The 7,011-nt window shown below is 41.5% G+C and overlaps 1 pseudogene; it reads left to right on the top strand.

The window, feature by feature from the left end:
* The first annotated feature begins 1,068 nt into the window (after positions 1-1,068).
* The window catches only part of LOC114028937, a 62,813-nt pseudogene continuing 56,870 nt past the window's right edge, over positions 1,069-7,011 (top strand).

Below are 7,011 nucleotides of genomic sequence, written 5' to 3'. Positions count from 1 at the left end.
TCTTCTTGACACTTAGCTGTGTGATCCTGGGCAAGTCCCTTAACCCTGTTAGCCTCAGTTTCCTCATCTGTAAAATGAGCTGGAGAAGGAAATGGTAAATCACTCCAGTATCTTTGCCAACTGTGTATATATGTATATACATATGTATGTGTGCATATATGTGTATACATACACACATACACACACATATAAAGAGTGAGTTTCCTTATCTGTGTGCATGGTGTTTTCCTCCAATAGAATGTAAGCTCCCTAAGAGGAGAGACTGTTCCTGTTTGTCCTGGCACATTTCATCTATGTGCATGGCACATAGTAGATATTAAACAAATGCTTAGTGGATTAAAACGAAGAGTAATGGGAATCACTCCTTTCTTCCTGCAGAAAGGTACGTTGTCCAAGATGAATAAGCGATTAGTAGTACATGGTCTTCTCTTCCTCCTTCTTGATCCTTCTCTGCCACCACAATGCCAGTCAGCTTCTCATTAGTCAGTCTTTGATCTAGCCAGGTCCCCAAGCCAGCAGGCTAAGGGAGAAGGCCAGAAAATGCCTGCCCAGTTGCTGATCTTCTGAGGCACAGAGGCAGGGAAAATAAAACTGGAGCAAGGATGACAAGATGTAAAGCGTGTAGATGGCCATGGCCCAGTGGAGAGAGCTTTGGATTTGGAGTCAGAGGACCCAGGCTGTAATTTTCACCTCACTATCTGTGTGATCTTGCACATGACACTTGCCCAATATGGGCCTCAATTTCTCCTCATCTGTAACATGAAGGGGCCGGACTAGATGACTTGAGGTCCCTTGCAACTCCAGATCTCTGTTCTCATGACTAGGGCTTCCAAGGTGCTCTCCTCCTTCCCTCCCCCCATCGTTCTTCCCGGAGGGCATGAGGCAAGGGTAACCAAATGCTCCCAGGCCTGGACTGCAGATGGGCGTTACAGGTAGCTCCTCAGGACCTTGGGAAGCCTCGTCCAAGGATGGTGCCATTCCGTCACAGCAGCGAGAGGAGGAGGCCTCACTTTGCTAGCGTAGCACTTTCACGAGGCTGGTCTGCTGGCTAAAGGAGGCCGACGTGCGATGGGGGGTGAGTGGGGAGGGGCAGAAAGGGGCGGAGCCGCGAAGACCACGTGACACTACTCCATTGGCCCCTCCCCGCGTTTTGCCCCTCAGTTTGACCCTGCAGGCCACCGTCTAATGTCAATCTTCAGGGGGCTGAACCTGTTTCCTAGCAACCAGTTGCGGCCCGCTAACAGGAAGGCGGAGGCGGAGGGGAAGGCCAGAACCTGAGGTGAAGAGAGCTCCCCCTGGAGACCAGCTGGCCCGGGAATCTGCAGCATCTCCACTGGAGCTCTGGGCGTTGTCAAGCGGCAATTCAGTAACGGTAAGGCCGACGCTTGGGTTCCAAAGAACAACTTCACAAGTACAGGGTGAGGAAGGCAGCCTCACAGTTTGGGACAACCCCAAGGAGCGTGGGGTGATTGCGCTGGGAATTAATAATAAAAATAGCTAGCATCGATATAGCACTTTAGGGTTTGAAAAGCGCTTTACAAACAAAATCTCATTTGATCCTCATGACAGCCCTGGGAGGTAGGCACAGTTATGACCCCCATTTTACAGAAGAGGAAACTGAGGCAGACAGAGGTGAAGTGACTTGCCTAGGTCACACAGCTAGGAAGTATCTGAGGCTAGATTTGAATTCAGGTCTTCCTGACACCGGGCCCTTATGACTGTGCCACCTAGCTGCCCCGTCTGTAAAGGTCTTCAAGCAAAGGCTGCAGGAACTCTTATTGGGTAGATTGTGGAACAACTCCTTGGTAAGGTACAGGCTGGACAAGATGGCGGCCTCCAAAGTCCCTCCCACATTTCAGATTCTGTGGTACTCCTCCAGTGTTGCCTCCTACTAGCGCCCTGTGTGAAATCTGTGCCAGTCACAGTCCTCACCATCCCTCCAAATAATGCATGTGCCTTTTGTTCCCTTATTGCTCTCAGTGCCTCTCTGATTGACTAAGCCCTTCCTTTCAAACCCAGTTTTAGTTCTGTTTTCTCTTTCATGCCCTTTTTGAGGACCCCAACCCTTGAGATGACTTCTTCCTCTGAATAATTATTATCTACACAGCTTTCATTTGATGTTAATGCCTCACTATCAAGCACAGAGCGGAGACTGTTAGAGCCTGGGGAGCCTTGAAGATCATCGAACCCAAACCTCATTTAACAGATGAGGACAATGAGGCACAGAGAAGGGAAGGGACCTTAAAGTTACACAGTTAGACACAGAGTCAGGTCTAGAACCCCTGCTGTTGGTCTAGTGGTCTTTCTACTACATCATAATAATTTTTATTGGATTTTTTTTCTTTTTAGATATTTGTCCTTTTCCCCTAATTCGACTGATCCCAAGATCAAGGATCTTGGTTATACAATGCCGTTTCCACAGGAGGGTCATGATAAATCTTTGTTGTTGATGAAGAAGATGGTGATGTAATAAATGATTAAAGGGTCAAGGAACACAATGAGTTTCATTCCCACTGACCACACCTATTAAGTGCCTGCCTCCCCTTGATATAGTTAAATGGTTTGGCAGACAGGACTGGCTCTGGCAAAACTGTGAATTTGGCCAAATTTGTTTTTGGCATTCACAGGCTCACCTTTGTGTGTCCTTCCCACCCTCCCTCTTCTGCTTTCCACTCTTCTTCCCTTCCTCTTCGCTGTCTGCTCTCTGGAGAGAATCTGGATTACTATTTACATCTAAATACTAATATTTCCATCTTACCTTTCCCATCAAAGCTTTGCATCCTGTTCTCTTATTATGGAAATAAATGCCCCTGTTCTCTAGTGAAGAAATTTTAGGCCTTAGTAAACTAGTCAAGGCAGGAATTGTTTTTGTATTTTGTTTTTTTGAGGGATGATGGAAAAGGAGGGTGCTTAGGGGTGTCTTTGTAATTATAATACATAGGTGGCTATATATGTCTTAGTTACATTGAGATGCTAGAAGGATCAGATGGATTCTGCAGGACTGATGATTATTAATGGATTTTATTATTTTATTGAACCCGCCCATAATACAGCTATTCATCATATGACAGTGTTAGATTGTTGCAATATATAATATTTGTTTATTGATCAACATAGAGCTAAGAGGTGATGATGTAGAAAAGAAAGCACTGAATCTAGACTCCCATTTTCCTCATCTGACTTCACTCAGACATATTCCTTCCTCTCCCCACCCCCACATTTCCCTTTCACTCTGGCCTCAGATGAAGAGGGGGCCTTTCTCCTTGCCAAGGTTAGTCTCTTTACATTTGCACCCTTGATCCCATCCTCTCCCAAACTCTCCAGCAGATTGCCCCCTTTGTCATCTCCACTCTCTCCTAGCTTCAATTTCTCCCTACCTACTGGCTGCTTCCCTGCTGCTTACAGGCCTACCTATGCTTCCCTATCCTAAAAACAAAACAAAACAAAACAAAACTCACTTGATCAGACCATCCCCACTAGTTATCCTCCCATATCTCTCTTCCTCTCCTGGGTAGACTCCTTAAGAAAGCTGTGTACCACCACATTCTATCCTCTCACAGCTACTGTAATCTGTCCATGAACTATTTTTTAAAATATTTTGATAACTGTGTTTCAATATAATGAGTTTCCTTTGTAATCATATGTATTTTATATATTTAAAAACATTATTCTCACAAGGAGTCTTTAGACTTCACCAGACCACCAAAGGTGTCCAGGACCCTAAAAAAGGTTAGGAACTCCCATCCTATCCTCTCTCACTTGATGAATCATTAGTTCCCATGAGTTCAATGATCATTTCTATACAGGTGATTCTCAGATTTATATATGCAGCTCTCTCCTCTCTCCTGAGCTGCTGTCCCACATCACCAATTGCCTTTTGGGCATCTCAAACTGATTGTCCAAAACATAATTCAGTATCTTTCCATCAAAACCCTCCTCCCATCCAGAGCACCATCCAATCACTTATGCTTGTGATTTTGGTGTCATCCTGGACTCCTCACTCTCACTCACCCCACACATCTAATCCATCCCAAATGTTGGCCTTTCTACTTTCACATCTCTTGTTTGTGTCCCATTCTCTCTCTTCTCTCTGATCACACAGCCAATCATTCTAGTTCAGGCCCTTATTACCTCTCACCTTGCCTACCACAGTAGCTTTCTAAGTGGTCTCTTTGCTCATGTCTCTCCATACTCCAGTCTTTCCTCTGCTTACCTTCTAAGATGATTTTTCTAAAGCAAAAGTCTGACCGTGTTACCCCAGTTCCTCCCTCCTCTTCCCACCCCCACTGAGCTTCCATGGCTCCCTATTACCATCTGGATCAAATTTAAAGTCTTTTGCTTGGCATTTAAATCAGGCCTCTTCCTACCCTTCTAAGCTTCTTATGCTTTATTCCTCTCCATGCACTCTATGATCCAGGTACAATGGCCTACTTAATATCCATCAAACATGACACTCTATCTCCCAAATCTGTGAATTTGTATGTGACCATGGGCAAGTCACTTAGTAGAATGTAAGCTCTTTGAAGACAGAGACTCTCACTTGTGTATTTGTATCCCATTTGTATGTTCAATCCTGACCCCTCTTTAAAGCTCCGGCCCAGAATTTCCAATTGCCAACAAAACATCTTCTGTTCATTGCCTTTTTAAATTCAACATGCCCCAGGTAGAACTTTCTACATTTCTCCCAAGTCTGTTCATCTTTTTTTTTTTTGTCTGAGGCACTTGTCCCATGTCCCAAACCTTAAACTTTTGCTTCTATCTCTCATCCTTCTGCCACTGCCACTAACTTAATAAGGCTCTTATTACCACCCATCCATATTTTTGGAATACTTTTTTTTGTCTTTTGAAAGCATATTTTTTATATCTCTGTGTTTACATCATCTACATTTCCCATTATGACACCAGAGTCAAAAAATTAAAAAAGAAAATAAACAGGGAGTATAAAAAAGAAAACAAAAAGGAGGGAAGTTTGAAAAAAACTAACCAACACATTGAAAAATCTGATGTTATATTCATTGTTCCATACCCATAGTTCCTCACCTCTACAAAAAAAAGGTAGAGACATGTCTTTTCATGCTGCTTCATTGGAGCTACATTCAGTTATAATTTCACAACATTCAGTTCTAATTTTTTTATTGTTTGTGCCCTTTACATTGTTGTAGTCATTGTATATCTGTTGTTTTCTTGGTTCTGCTTACTTCACTTTTTATGCATTCATATAAGTCTTACAATGCTTCTCTGTATTATCATATTCATATCTTTCTCATAGTACAGTAATATTCCATTACATTGGTGTACCACAATTTATTTATCAGTTCCCCAATTGATAGGCATATACTTTTTTCCAGTTCTTTATTACTACACAAATGCTATTATAAATCTTTTGTTGTATACAAGGCTTTTCTTTTTGGTATTGACCTCTTTGGAGTGTATACCTAGCAGTGGAATCTCTTGGTTAAGGGGTATAGACATCTTAATAACTTTCTTAGCATATTTCCAAACCACTTTTTAGAGCATCAGGATCAATTCACAACTTTTACCACCAGCTTCTTTTGATCAGGATTGTATTTTAAATTTTTGAATCGATACTCATGAAGGTTTGTATTTCTCTTTCCTTGCCTTATCCTTCCCTGGTTTAGGTATTAGAAAGATATTTGACTCAAATAGAGTTCGATAGAGTATTTTGTTTCTCCATTTTGAGAATAATTTTTGTAGCATATGTAATAACTGTTCTTTAGAAGTATGATAGAATTCTCCTATAAATCCATCCAAACCAGGCTTATTTCCTTTGGTAGCAATAGTCTATAAGAGGTCTTCTTACCGCCATCTTCTCTTTCCCTCCCCATTCTCACCTCCAATCCATTCTTCATACTGCTTCCAGAATAATTGTTTTTCTACTCCTGGCATTCTTGCCCTTAAACATATTCAGCATGCTAGGTTGCTTCTTGAGTCAAGTTCAGTGATCATTGCCTGACTGCTGTTCAAGGCCCTCTAGACTCAGGCACCAGCCTCCTTTTCCATCCTTAGCTCATATTACTTCCTTCCACATATTCTAGGCTTCATCCAAACTGAAGTACATACTATCTCCTGAATTCAAATTAATTCAATTCCATAAGTATTTATGAATTGCTTACTATGTCCAAGGCACTAAGCTATTTTGGGGGTAGAAAGACAAAAATAAAAATAGTCTATGCCCTCAAGTGGTTTACGTTTTTTTGGAAGGGGGTGAACAATGTTCACAGAGATAAATAAATTCACAATCTTCACATTTAAAGAATGGAGGACATTTAAATGCCTTGGTTCATGCTATCTTCTATTTAAGTAATATCCTTCGTTCCTCCCTCTTTCTATTGAATTCTTATCCATCTTTTAAAGCTCAACTCCAGTGACATTTCCTCCAGAAAGCCTTGCCTCTCATTTCCACCCTGAGTCGATAAAGACCTTCTGCTTTTAACCCATTTGGTGCTTTGTTTTATACCTCTCTACTGTATGTACCATGGACTGTTAATTTCACTTATCTTTCTGCATCTTTCCCCCCTACTAGACTGTAAGGTTTATGAGGGCAGAGACCATGCCTTATGTGTATTTTGTATTTCCCCTAGTGCCTAGCACAGGGCTCTGTACATGACATAGTAGATAGATGATTAATGACAGAATGCAGAATCAATTAATTTCATCTCTCAAAGCTTCAGTTTTATCATCTGAAAAAATAAAAATGAAAATAAAAATTCCTGTACTACGTAACTCATAGGATGGGAATGAAAGAGTTCTTTGAACTTTAAGGTACTGTAGAAATATGATCTATTGGTAACATTATATATAGTTTAGCTACATAAATAATTTGCATGGTAGGTTTGTTTGGTTTATCCTCACTACATATTTTTAGTTCCCAGGATCCCTGAAGAACAGAGATGCAAATGCACACACATGTACATATTCAAAGATACACTCACAGTCACATTCATTGACTCATGCATTCATCTTGTGAAATATACACAGACACAGTCATTT

Source organism: Vombatus ursinus, unplaced genomic scaffold (genome assembly GCF_900497805.2).
Source record: "Vombatus ursinus unplaced genomic scaffold, bare-nosed wombat genome assembly UNPS02014903.1, whole genome shotgun sequence".
In the NCBI taxonomy this organism is placed as follows: domain Eukaryota; kingdom Metazoa; phylum Chordata; class Mammalia; order Diprotodontia; family Vombatidae; genus Vombatus; species Vombatus ursinus.
This window is presented reverse-complemented; position numbering and strand designations above follow the sequence as displayed.